A 14,345-nucleotide genomic window follows, 5' to 3' on the forward strand; every position below is an offset into this window, starting at 1 on the left:
GGCTGCTAAGAGCTGATCATTAGAGTGTATATACCAATAGTACATACATCTAAAAGCTGTGTATTGTACAAGTACGAATACGGGTGCATACGAGTAGAATTGTTGATGAAACTGAACGAGGATGTAATTGTAAGCATTTTTGTTAAGTAGAAGTATTTTGGTAAGTGTATTGAAGTCTTTCAAAAGTGTATAAATACATATTAAAACACTACATGTATATACATTTTAACTGAGTCGTTAAGTCATCGTTAGTCGTTACATGTAAGTGTTGTTTTGAAACCTTTAGGTTAACGATCTTGTTAAATGTTGTTAACCCAATGTTTATAATATCAAATGAGATTTTAAATTATTATATTATCATGATATTATTATGTATGAATATCTCTTAATATGATATATATACATTAAATGTCTTTACAACGATAATCGTTACATATATGTCTCGTTTAAAAATCATTAAGTTAGTAGTCTTGTTTTTACATATGTAGTTCATTGTTAATATACTTAATGATATGTTTACTTAGCATAGTATCATGTTAACTATATATATATATATATATCCATATATATGTCATCATATAGTTTTTACAAGTTTTAACGTTCGTGAATCACCGGTCAACTTGGGTGGTCAATTGTCTATATGAAACATATTTCAATTAATCAAGTCTTAACAAGTTTGATTGCTTAACATGTTGGAAACATTTAATCATGTAAATATCAATCTCAATTAATATATATAAACATGGAAAAGTTCGGGTCACTACACCTGTGGAACGAACCGGACTTACTAAAAACTACACTATTGTACGATTAGGTACACTGCCTATAAGTGTTGTAGCAAGGTTTAGGTATATCCACTCTATAAATAAATATATAACTTGTGTAAAATTGTATCGTATTTAATAGTATTTTGTAGCAAAAATATAACTATTTTGTATACACCTCTACGCACATCAAGTATTTTTGGCACCGCTGCCGGGGACAATAAAACGCCAAAAGCGCAACGCTATAAAAAAAAGATTTTTATTTAGTTCTTTTTATTAAAATATACGTTTTAAAAATTAAAAATACAAAAATATAAAAAGAAAAACAAAAATTATATATTTTTAATAGTTTGTTAAATATATAAAATTATAAAGTTTTTATTTTTATTTAAAAATTAAAGTTTTTATTTAATATATATATATATTATAAATATAAAACAGAAAACGGAAAAAAAAAAATATAAATATAATAGTATACGGCCCGATCACTGTTGCAGCCCAAAGTCTGGCCCAAAACCCTATTCCATGCGACCGCATGGAGTTATAACGGGATATCTATGCGATCGCATGGCATTATCTGACACGCCAGGTTTGACTGACCAACAGCAATAATTACGGAGTATTTATTATATTTATTATTAAAACCCTAATTAGGTTATAATTATTTTATTATTTAGTTTAGTTTTATTATTTAGTTTGTATTTTTAGTTTAATTAGTTTTATTAAATATATAAACTTAATACTTTTATAAATAAATAATATAAAAATAATATTTTTTATAAAAATTGTACTTTTTACAACTTTAAGTTTATTTTTATATTTTGTATCTTTTTATTTGTTTTAGCGTAATATTTGTATTTTTCGCTCGTATTTAGTTCTAAGTCATAGTTTTTGCCGTAGTTATTTTAGATTTTTAGGCTTTGTCGTAAAATTCCTTAAGTACTTTTTCTTTAGACTAAGATTTAGGTGCTTTAGAATTTTGCGACGCCGTTTTATATTTTAGTACTTTTTAAGTTATTGCCGTTTTGGGATATAGAATTTCTTTTAAGCTTTAATACCTTTAGGCGCAACTTTTAATTCTTAGTTTTTAGTTCCCTTTTAAGTTTCGACGCGCTACTTTCTTATTTTTATTTTTCGACCTTTTATTTTTCGACGTTTTCCGACGCGCTCTTTTTATTTCTTATTTCTCGACACTTTAGTTTTTAGGACAAAGAATTTTCTATTTCTTCTCTAAAATTTCTTTAAACTTCGACGAAGAATTATTTTAAGTGGTTAAATTGATAGACATCCTAAATTTTCTGCTTCGTAGTAATAGTTGGATTTGTTAGTGGCGAGTTGTGGGCTTCCGATTTAAAGGGTCCTGGCTACCTGCTGCATCTATTGGCTATTCGAAACGTGGGCAAAATCAGAAAAGTCTATTAATTTGATAACTTATATAATTTTTATCTTTTATAACTAATAGGATATTCAGTGAATGCACCGAGCAAAACGTTCACCACCTTTCATACGTTCACCACCTGTAACTCGATCAAGACATCTAGCCAATATTGTCGCCGTTGATTTTTCTTTAGAATCGTCATCAAGTCGACCAAGTACTCCAATTCAAATTTCCGATAATCCATTTTTTGAACCCGACCTCACAATTGAGAATCCGGAGGATATTCAGGGACAATTCAGAGATCCTGAACCATTAATCTTTCCTCCGAAACCACCAATCATTCAAACGGAGATTGTCGAGGAACAACCCATTAAATTAGAATACTATAGTGATTCAGATTCAACAAATTCAATCATGGAAAATCTGAAACCTCTAAGTATGGAAGATCGAATGAGAGCTAAACGCACTGGCCAAGGTCGCGCAATTACTCAACCTGACATTAATGCGCCAGATTATGAAATTAAAGGACAAATTCTACACATGGTAACTAATCAATGCCAATTTAGTGGTGCACCGAAGGAGGATCCAAATGAACATCTTCGTACTTTTAATAGGATCTGTACATTATTTAAAATCTGAGAAGTAGAGGATGAACAGATATATCTCATGTTATTTCCCTGGACTTTAAAGGGAGAAGCCAAAGATTGGTTAGAATCATTACCTGAGGGGGCGATTGATACATGGGACGTTTTAGTTGAAATATTTCTAAAACAATTTTTTCCAGGATCTAAAGCCGTGAGACTTCAAGGAGAAATTGTTACGTTCACGCAAAAGCCAAATGAAACTCTATATGAAGCGTGGACAGGGTTTGGAAAGTTATTAAGAGAATGTCTGCAACATGGTTTAGACACCTGTCAAATAGTACAAATATTCTACCAAGGATGCGACATCACTACAAGAAAAGACATCGATATAGAAGCTGGTGGTTCCATTATGAAGAAAACCACAACTGACGCTTACAAAATTATTGATAACACTGATTCCTACTCACATGAGTGGCACCAAGAAAAAGATATTGTTAGATCATCTAAAGCAGCTAGAGCCGATTCTAGCTATGACTTAGATTCCATTTCCGCAAAGATAGATGCTGTTGAGAGACGAATGGAAAAGATGACTAAGGATATACACTCAATACGAATTAGTTGTGAGCGGTGTGGAGGACCACATTTGACAAAAGATTGTCTCAGTATTGAACAAACAATGGAACAAAGAGATAATGTTTCATACATGAACCAAAGGCCTGGAAATAATTATCAGAATAATTATCAACCGCCAAGATAGATCTACAATTAAAACCAGAATTATAATCGAAATGTTCCATACAACAATCAACAAGGTCCCAGCAATCAACAAGTACCTAATAATACTTACAACCATCAAAGACCTATTTTTCAAAACAAACCATCACAAACCGATGATAAAAAGCCAAATTTAGAAGATATGATGTTGAAGCTAGTTGAATCTCAAACGCAGTTTTTCACATCTCAGAAACAAACCAATGAACAAAATGCTCAAACATTTAGAAATCAACAAGCTTCTATTCAAAATTTAGAACAAGAAGTAAGCAACCTAGCAAGGTTAATAGGTGAAAGAAAACCGGGAAGTCTACCTAGTGATACAAATGCTAACCCCCGGAATGAAACAGCTAAAGCTATTACCACAAGAAGTGGTATTACACTTAAACCACCTGAAATACCTGTAATTTCTGATGACTCTATTCCTACTCCACAAGAACCACAATCTGAGCAAAATAAGGAAATAGAACCGGTAGTTGAGAAGGTTAATGAAGATAACACAGTGAAGGCAAAACCTTATGTTAAACCATACCAACCACCACTTCCTTACCCGAGTAAAATGAGAAAAGAGAAACTTGAAGCCGAGCAATCCAAATTCTTGGATATGTTTAAACAAATAAATGTAAATCTTCCTTTCATTGATGTGATTTCAGGAATGCCTAGATATGCTAAATTTTTGAAAGATCTAATCACAAATAGAAAGAAAATGAAGAACTCTCGGCTGTTACTATGAATGTCAATTGTTCTGCAGTGCTGTTGAATAAGATACCAGAAAAATTATCAGATCCAGGAAGTTTCACAATTCCATGTTTTCTGGGTAGTCCTAGTTCAATAGAAGCATTGGCAGACTTAGGTGCTAGTATAAATCTAATGTCGTATTCACTATACGCTAAATTAGACCTTGGAGAATTGAAACCAACACGTATAAGCATACAACTAGCCGATCGATCAGTAAAATATCCTAGAGGGATAATGGAGAACATGCTAGTTAAAGTTGGTACTTTAGTATTTCCAGTAGATTTTGTTATTCTGGACATGGAAGAAGATTCTCGAGTTCCTCTCATATTAGGAAGACCATTCTTAAACACAGCTAAAGCAATAATAGACGTGTTTGGTAAGAAATTGACCCTAAGTATAGAGGACGAGAGTGTTACCTTTTCTGTTGATAGAGCCATGCAACAACCGCAATCTGCAGATGATACATGTTATTATATTCAAACTATAGATTCACATGCAGAATTGTTAGAAGAATTTCCAGAATTACAAGGAACAGGAGAATGTTCTTTAGGAGAAGGAATTGAACCAATTAATGAAGCTGAAATGTTAGCTACACTTATGGCTAATGGATATGAATTGACAACAGAAGAAATTCAAATGCTAAAAGAAGAAGACAGATATCGATATAAATCATCGATAGAAGAACCACCGACATTAGAGTTAAAGTCACTTCCAAACCATTTGGAATACGCTTATTTACATGGTGAATCTGAATTACCTGTAATAATATCGTCTTCTCTTACCGAAAATGAAAAATCTCAACTCATTACTGTGCTAAAAGCTCATAAACCAGCTATTGCATGGAAGATTCATGATATTAAAGGAATAAGTCCTTCGTATTGCACACATAAAATCCTTATGGAAGAAGGTCATAAAACGTATGTGCAACGCCAATGAAGACTAAATCCTAATATGCAAGATGTTGTTAAGAAAGAAATTATTAAACTGCTTTATGCAGGTTTAATTTATCCAATCTCTGATAGTCCATGGGTAAGCCCAGTTCAATGCGTACCTAAGAAGGGTGGCATGACTGTCATCACAAATGAGAAAAATGAGCTTATTCCTACTAGGACTGTAACAGGATGGCATGTTTGTATTAATTATAGAAAATTAAATGATGCCACCAGAAAAGATCACTTTCCCTTACCTTTCATTAATCAAATGTTGAAAAGATTAGCCGGAAACAGTTACTATTGTTTTCTTGACGGTTTTTCTGGATATTTTCAAATTCCAATAGCACCTGAGGATCAAGAGAAAACCACATTTACGTGCCCTTATGGTACTTTTGCTTACAAACGCATGCCATTTGGACTTTGCAACGCCCCTGCAACCTTTCAAAGGTGCATGATAGTGATTTTTCACGACATGATAGAAGAATGCATGGAAGTTTTCATGGATGACTTTTCAGTCTTCGGTGATACATTTGAAACATGTCTAGTTAATCTTGAACGAATGCTTATTAGATGCGAACAATCAAATCTAGTTCTTAATTGGGAGAAATGCCATTTCATGGTTAAAGAAGGCATCGTTCTTGGTCATAAAATTTCAAAGGAAGGAATTGAAGTGGATAGAGCTAAAGTAGATGTAATTGCTAAACTTCCACATCCCACCAATGTTAGAGGAGTTATGAGTTTTCTAGGGCATGCCGGTTTTTACCGACGTTTCATAAAAGATTTTTCTAAAATTGCCACTCCTATGAATAAACTCCTAGAAAAGGATGCTCCATTCATCTTTTCAGATGAATGCATCAACTCTTTTAATATTCTTAAAGAGAAACTCACTAATGTGTCGATCATGATAACTCCAAATTGGAATCTACCTTTTGAACTCATGTGTAATGCAAGCGATTTTGCAATGGGAGCCGTTTTAGGACAAAGGATTGAAAAACGATTTCAACCTATTTATTGTGCTAGTAAGACGTTACAAGGAGCACAAACGAATTATACAACTACTAAAAAAGAACTCCTTGCCATTGTCTTTGCTTTTGATAAATTTCGTTCATATCTCGTTCTAGCAAAAACGGTGGTCTATACTGACCATTCTGCTCTTAGATACCTATTTTCGAAACAAGATGTTAAATCAAGATTAATCCGTTGGATCTTACTCTTACAAGAGTTCGATATTGAAATCCGAGATAAAAAGGGAGCAGAAAATCTCGCCGCCGATCATCTTTCTCGTCTTGAAAATCCTGAATTAGAAGTTCTAAATGAATCGGCCATACAAGACAACTTTCCTGATGAATATCTATTGAAGATAGATTATAGTGAAATTCCATGGTTTGCAGATTATGCGAATTACTTAGTATGTGGATTCCTTGAAAAAGGATTGTCGTACCAAAAACGAAAGAAATTCTTTAGTGATATAAAACACTATTTCTGGGAAGATCCACATTTGTTTAAAAGTTGTCCCGATGGAATAATACGCCGATATGTATTCGGGGATGAAGCTAGTAAAATCTTAAACCATTGTCACACAGGACCAACAGGAGGGCATTATGGGCCTCAACTCACAGCAAGAAAAGTTTACGATGCTGGATTCTATTGGCCTACAATTTTCAAAGACGCATACCTTCTTTGCAAATCCTGTGATGCATGTCAAAGGGCCGGAAAAATAAGTCAACGTGATGAAATGCCACAAAATGTCATTCAAGTATGTGAAGTATTTGACATTTGGGGTATTGACTTTATGGGTCCATTTCCAAAATCTCATAATAATCTCTACATTCTCGTTGCCATTGATTATGTATCTAAATGGGCGGAAGCACAAGCTCTCCCAACTAACGATGCACGAGTTGTAGTTAACTTTTTAAAATGTCTTTTTGCCAGGTTTGGAACACCGAAAGCTTTAATAAGTGATCGGGGTACTCATTTTTGTAACAATCAACTTGAGAAAGTTCTCAAAAGATATGGAGTAACTCATAAAATCTCCACCGCTTATCATCCACAAACAAGTGGACAAGTTGAAAATACCAATCGAGCTTTAAAACGTATTCTAGAGAAAACCGTAGGATCAAATCCGAAGGAATGGTCCATGAAATTGGAGGATGCACTCTGGGCTTTTAGAACAGCCTATAAAACTCCAATTGGAACCACACCTTTTAAACTCGTTTATGGAAAAACATGTCATCTTCCAGTAGAAATTGAACACAAAGCATTTTGGGCTTTGAAGACATGTAATCTTGATTTACATGAAGCCGGACGTCTACGATTAAGTCAACTAAACGAATTAGAAGAATTAAGACATGAAGCATATGAAAATTCGTTAATCTATAAAGAAAGAACGAAGAAATGGCATGATAAAAGAATCAGAAGTTCAAAAGAATTTAAAGAAGGAGACAGAGTTCTTCTTTTCAATTCACGATTCAAGCTATTTTCTAGAAAATTGAAATCAAGATGGTCTGGACCATTTATAGTCAATAGAGTTTTCCCATACGGAACAGTAGAGTTAATAAATTCAAATGGGATTGAATTTAAAGTTAATGGTCACAGAGTTAAACATTACATACATGGTCCGATGGAAGTTGACAATGAAATCAATCATAATTTCACCACCCAAGAAAACGTTCAAAATGAAAACATAAAAATGTTATCAACAACATATGAAAAATCAAAATTGGAAAATAGGGAGGATTCAAATTGGAGTGATGAAGAAGAATTCTTATACAAACCTCCCATTCCAAGAAACGAAGAAAAATGTGAACAAGAAGTTCAAATAGAAATGAAAGAACCAAGAAAAGAACACCCGATAAAGGTTTACAAACCAACTCGACTTACTAAAGTAGGAGACCCGGGTGAATTTATCATTTCTTGCTTGCTTCATGATGGTGCTATATATAATGGACTCGCAGATTTAGGAGCAAGTGCAAATATTATGCCTCTTTCCTTATACAAAAGATTAGGTATGGATAAATTAAAACCAACCAAAATAGGTGTTCAATCATTTGACCTAGCCATTAAACACCCGGTTGGAATAGCAAATAATTTACTTCTTAACGTGGGAAGTTTGACCTTTGTTGCAAACTTCATAGTTATTAATATGGTGGAAAACCTTGATATTCCTCTAATTTTAGGTCGCCCATTTTTAGCAACCACCGAGGCATTCATTGATGTAAGGGAAGGTAGAATGACACTTAGGGATGGTGATAAATCGATCACCTTTGTGAACCGAAAGTTTAGATCTCCACCAACCAAAACTGTTAAACCAATAAAAACACACAAGTCTGGGGAAGATGAAGAAACACTTAATGATGATCCGATCACAAAGAACCCCGTTGATGATACGAAATTAGATGAACCCGTTTTTAACAGTTCAACGAAGAAACTTTATAAACGGATTCACGATGCTAGGATTAAGGGAAACTTTAAGTTATGTAACCGATTAGTATCCAATTTATCGCCAAAAGAAAAGGCAATGTTAGTTGAATTTGTGAAAGTTACGGAGGAAATCAACAAATGGATTGAAACAAAAGTCAGAGATATACAAGTTGTTGATGATCCAATTGAAAATAACGTTAATCACAATTTCAACACCACATCTAACTAAGTGTGGGGAGGTTCGAATCTTTTTAGGGTAATATATATTTCTGTTAGAGTTAGATATTCTGTTTTCGTGTAGTTCTCGAGAATGTAATCTGAATGGTCTTTCCCTAGCAGACCCTAAAGAACTAGTCTTCTTCCCCCATTCTGAATTTTTATTTTTTTTAAGTTTTACGAGATGAAGAATTCCTTTGATCTGAACCATGGTCTAATGCTACATGCTATGATTACTAAACGTAATAATGACACACTTCCGAGTGAACTGGTATCATTCAAAAGAGAAAAAATGGACGGAGTAAGAAAAGAACTCAGAAAAGATCATCATAAGATACATTTTGGAAAATGAAAATCAAAATCCGCAACAAAAAGAAGAGCACGACACCTTGAAAGATGTTATAAATGCGGAAAATGGTCACACGAAGGTAAATGTTCAAATAATCAAACATATTCAAATACCGAATTTGTTACTCTATGCAGAGAAGGACCGTTTATATGTTTAGAAGAAAAGATATTAAAGATTCAAGGTTATGCTTATGTAGCTATGGAGAACCAAATCACACGACTCTCGTATGAGTCGGCTAAAGCAGGTCTCTGAGAATTCTTTCTCACATGTAAGTATGTACAGTTTTTATTTTTATTTTTATTGCTTTTAACCTTTTGATAATAAACGCTGAATCGTTCGCTATAAAGTATTAAATTGGTATTCAATAAAATTAGGTATGCGTAATCGAAATTATTGAAATCATACAAAAATTTATTACATCACTGCGAAATTTACCGTTTATTCTTAAGGTATAAATATCTTTAATCAATTAACCCAAAATATTTCAGAAATTCGTCAGGAGTAAAAATAGGTCGTTGAACCAAAATTACTTTACCGAAAAGAGGGGCGTATATTTTTGATAATATTTGATTGATTAAAGTGGGATAAAAAAAACCAAAAAGATTTTTAATTTTATTTTTACTTTGTTTTTAAAATTAATATTAAATTATTATTGTAAAAATTTTTTAAAAATTAATATATTTAAGTTTGTGAATATTTGAAAAAATTAAAAATTTTAATATAAAGTTTGTATGTATAAAAATATTAATAATGTGAATTTTTAATTTTATGCATTTTAAATTTAAGTTTGGTGTGATGTTAAAAACAAAAATTTACTTTATTTCACTAGGTTAAAAATTTGATATTTAAAATTCGTCGTGAGTTGAAAACTAGGTCGTTGAACCGAAATTGCTCTACCCAAGGGAGGGACGAGAACTTTTATTATCATTATTTTTAATCTTATTGAATTAAAGTATGCCAAAAACATTTTAAAAACCCAAAAATCTTTGCTTTTAAAACAACGCTTAAAAATGACAAATTTTAAAATTTTGTCAAGGGACGGACTAGGACATCGTTCCGAAACGCCCTAATCCTAAAAAGAAACAAATTTTTAAAATTTAATTTAATTATATGTTTTAAAAAGTGTAAGGTTTTTATAAAAAAATAAAAAATAAAAAAAATAAACCAGGTACCCCATGCGATCGCATGGGGTTTAGCCTTCAACCTCATGCGATCGCATGAGGCCCAAAAACAGGTCAAGTTACAAGAGCAGCTCGCTGTTCTGTCCACACAACACACATACACAAAACACGAACAATCTCCAAAACTCTCTCAATTTTCATAAATTTTTCATCAAAATCAACCAAATTTCTCGCTATAATCCGCTCTAAACATGAATTTGATAAGAAGTTTATCAAGAAGGGTAATAATTTCATCCCTAAACCACTTTAAATTTGATTTTTAGTGTTCTTGAGCTATATTATAACAACCCTCACTTTTCGACTTCCGATTTTACTAAAATACCTAGAGTTGTTATATACGAATAAATTTAACGTTGACTGAATAAACGTACGCTTAAAATAAATAATATAATTATAAATATTATAAATAAGATTATGATATATAATATAACATAATTACATCAATGAATATATATATAATATTTATATTACTTTTGTTATTTAGTTAATAGAATATATAATTAACTAAATAATAAATAATATTATAACATTTATAAAACTAATAAAAACTATAAATTAATAATCATAAATTTTAATTTTTATAAAAACTAAATATAATAATAATTTTTATATAAAATTCGTATTTAATAATTAAACAAATATAGAAATAAAATGTTTAGAAATATATTAAACATTTTTTTTTTAGAATTTTATACAAAATAAAAATAAAAACTATACCTACTTTTAATAAATAAATACAAAAATACAAACTACTTTTTCTTTTAAGATTTACTTTTAATAAAAATACAAACTACTTTTCTTTTAAGATTTACTTTTAATAAAAATACAAACTACTTTTTCTTATTTTAACTTTTAAGATTTACTTTTAATAAAAATACAAACTACTTTTTCTTATTTTAACTTTTAAGATTTACTTTTAATAAAAATACAAACTACTTTTTCTTATTTTAACTTTTAAGATTTTACTTTTAATAAAAATACAAACTACTTTTTCTTATTTTAACTTTTAAGATTTTACTTTTAATAAAAATACAACCTACTATTTCTTATTTTAACTTTTAAGATTTACTTTTAATAAAAATACAAAATACTTTTTCTTATTTTAACTTTTAAGATTTTACTTTTAATAAAAATACAAACTACTTTTTCTTATTTTAACTTTTAAGATTTACTTTTAATAAAAATACAAAATATTTTTTCTTATTTTAACTTTTAAGATTTACTTATTTTATTTTAATTTTTTTATACCTAACATTGTCAACTATAAATACCACATACATTTCTCATTTCAAACTTACACCTTAATCTCTCATTTCTCTCTTAAGAACTACTTCTAGTTGATATCTCGGTCACTTACTTGCTTTACTTTCCTTTCTTGCGTGGAATACTTCAACTGCTATTTAAGGTGAGTTTCATTACTCCCTTTTTATATATATTTTTGGGCTGAGAATACATGCGTTGTTTTATAAATGTTTTACGAAATAGGCACAAGTACTAAAACTAATTCTATGTGGGTTTAAACCAGAAATATACCCTTAGCTTGGTAACATTAAACTACCTGTCTATGTACGGTAGGCGCGAATCCTAAAGATAGATCTATTGGGCCTGACAACCCTATCCTGACTATGGGATGCTTTAGTACTTCGAGGTTTATATAACACACCTGATTCGGTGTACTTTCAGAGGGTAAAACATGAATGTTAAGGCTTGTTACCGGGTGCCTACAACTTATAGAATGCTTTTATACACTTGCTAGTGTACGGATATTTATGAAACTGAAATCTTGTGGCCTATTTTTATAACGGAAATGATTGATTTTGATAAACTAATGAACTCACCAACCTTTTTGGTTAACACTTTAAGCATGTTTTGTCTCAGGTGACGAATAAGATGATTGCCATGATTGCTACCTGATGAATTGAATGCTGCTACATGGAGTCTTCATTTCATTACATTTACTTTGCATTAAGACTATTATTATTATTTCAGTTTAAATTTGATGTAAAACTTTTAATGCTTCCGCTGTTTTATTAATAAATGTTTTATTCAAAACATCTCATATAGAGTCGTTCTCGTATATACAACTGTGATTTGATATAATTAGTCACAAATACCCTAGGCCCTATTTTGGGGGTGTGACATATATTTTACCTAATTTGATTTTGTTAATTTCTAGTGTAATTAGAGTTAAATTGTTAGTATTTTATGCATGTATAACCTAGATTGATGCTATTTAACATGATTTGAAGCCAAAAACTTCAAAAATTTTAGAAATCTAGGGTTTGTGTTCTTGAGCAATTTGGGGCTTTTTGATATAAACAGGTTATGGCCGATTTTTGTCATGAATTATTGCTACATTAAGTAGTGTAACATGTTTAGGTAGCTAAATGATCCAAACTTTGATCCTAAACATGATTTTTGAGAATTAAAGTGGACTTTTTAGGTATAAAATTCATGAACTTGATTAAATCGATGTAAATGCCATTTGAAACTTGTTTAATTGCTAGTAATGGTTATTTTAACATGTTATTTGAGTTGAATGCTTATGAACTTTGTAAACATTTTCATATATGCTTATTTGAAAAAAATGTAGAATTGTAAAAATTGTGAAAATGTGTATAAGTTTAATTTTGATTAAACATGTTATTGTAATTGTTTTAAGTTGTTATTTTGCTAACACTAATGCATATTTGGATGCACAAATTTTGTGTTTAATGTGTTTTGCAGAGATTTACTAATACTGATGGTGCATCATCATCATCTAGACAACCTGCTCCAGAGCCTGAACCAGAAATGCAATATGAGCCTGAACAAGAACCACAACAGGAACAACAACAGCAACCAGATCAACACGTACCTTATTATGACCCGCTACAATTTGTTGATGCCTTTATAGTATTTCCGATGCATCCGCCAGTAGAATACCCAATGATTCCTGAACACACATTGCATCCTAATCTGAGATTCGATAGAAGCTGGAGAGATTACCCGACATATCAAAGTAACAAATTCAAACTGATACCGAAAAATGTAGAAGTGCCGAGGGTAATCGATTGGAAGCCTTTAGAAAGGGTCCAACTAGTTAACTCAGTTAGGGAGCATCTGATCCAAAGGTATGGCAGTTCTTCTTTTTCCGATTGGGAACGTCTATTCACCATTCGTAGACCTGTATATAAGGAATGGTGTATTGAGCTTATGAGTACTATAGCGTTAAATGCAGATGTAGATAGATTAGATGATAGAAGTTTTCTTAGATTTATACTTGGCCGTAGGATGTACAGGATGTCCATGCTGGACATGGCCAAGGCTTTGCAGATATATACTCCTGGTAAATTACTACTACCCGATTGTATGAATTTGATTTATCGTGGTGAAAGGGTAGATAGGAATTTTGACGCGAACGCCATCTGGAGGCGTATGTTAGATTATAATGTTTTTACACTGGGAGGAAAACACTCCTACTTACATATTAACAGAGCCGAGCTTCGTATAATTCATAGATTTTTAGCTAACTCGATTACACAGAGAGGTCACAATAAGGAGAAAATGACCTTACATGATTTATTTTACCTAAAGTGTATTCGAGACCCAAGAAGCTTTGTTAATATCCCTTACTGTGTTGGTTTTTATTTATCTAAGATGGTGGAAGGAATACAGGAAGGGGGAATAATAGGAGGAGGTATTTTTGTTACTCTCATTGGAGAGTATTTGGGTGTAGATAGGGATCAAGGTGGTCCACTTATGGTATGTAAGGAACAGGTTGAGCCTTTAGGATTGAGGGTCTATCAGGGTGCTAAGGTATTGAAAAGTAGACGCAATCAGGCAATACCATATGTTGGTAGTCATCCTCGGGTAGAGAGAGGTTCAGATGAGGAAATGGAGGAAGCGGATGACATTAGGGATGTCATTAGGGAAGCTATGACTGACATCTACCAGCGTGTAGATGAGGTGGAAATGACAAACGGGGATAGATTTGGTCGGATGGAGCAGTGGCAAGCCCGAAATGATTACG

Source organism: Rutidosis leptorrhynchoides, chromosome 7 (assembly GCF_046630445.1).
Source record: "Rutidosis leptorrhynchoides isolate AG116_Rl617_1_P2 chromosome 7, CSIRO_AGI_Rlap_v1, whole genome shotgun sequence".
In the NCBI taxonomy this organism is placed as follows: domain Eukaryota; kingdom Viridiplantae; phylum Streptophyta; class Magnoliopsida; order Asterales; family Asteraceae; genus Rutidosis; species Rutidosis leptorrhynchoides.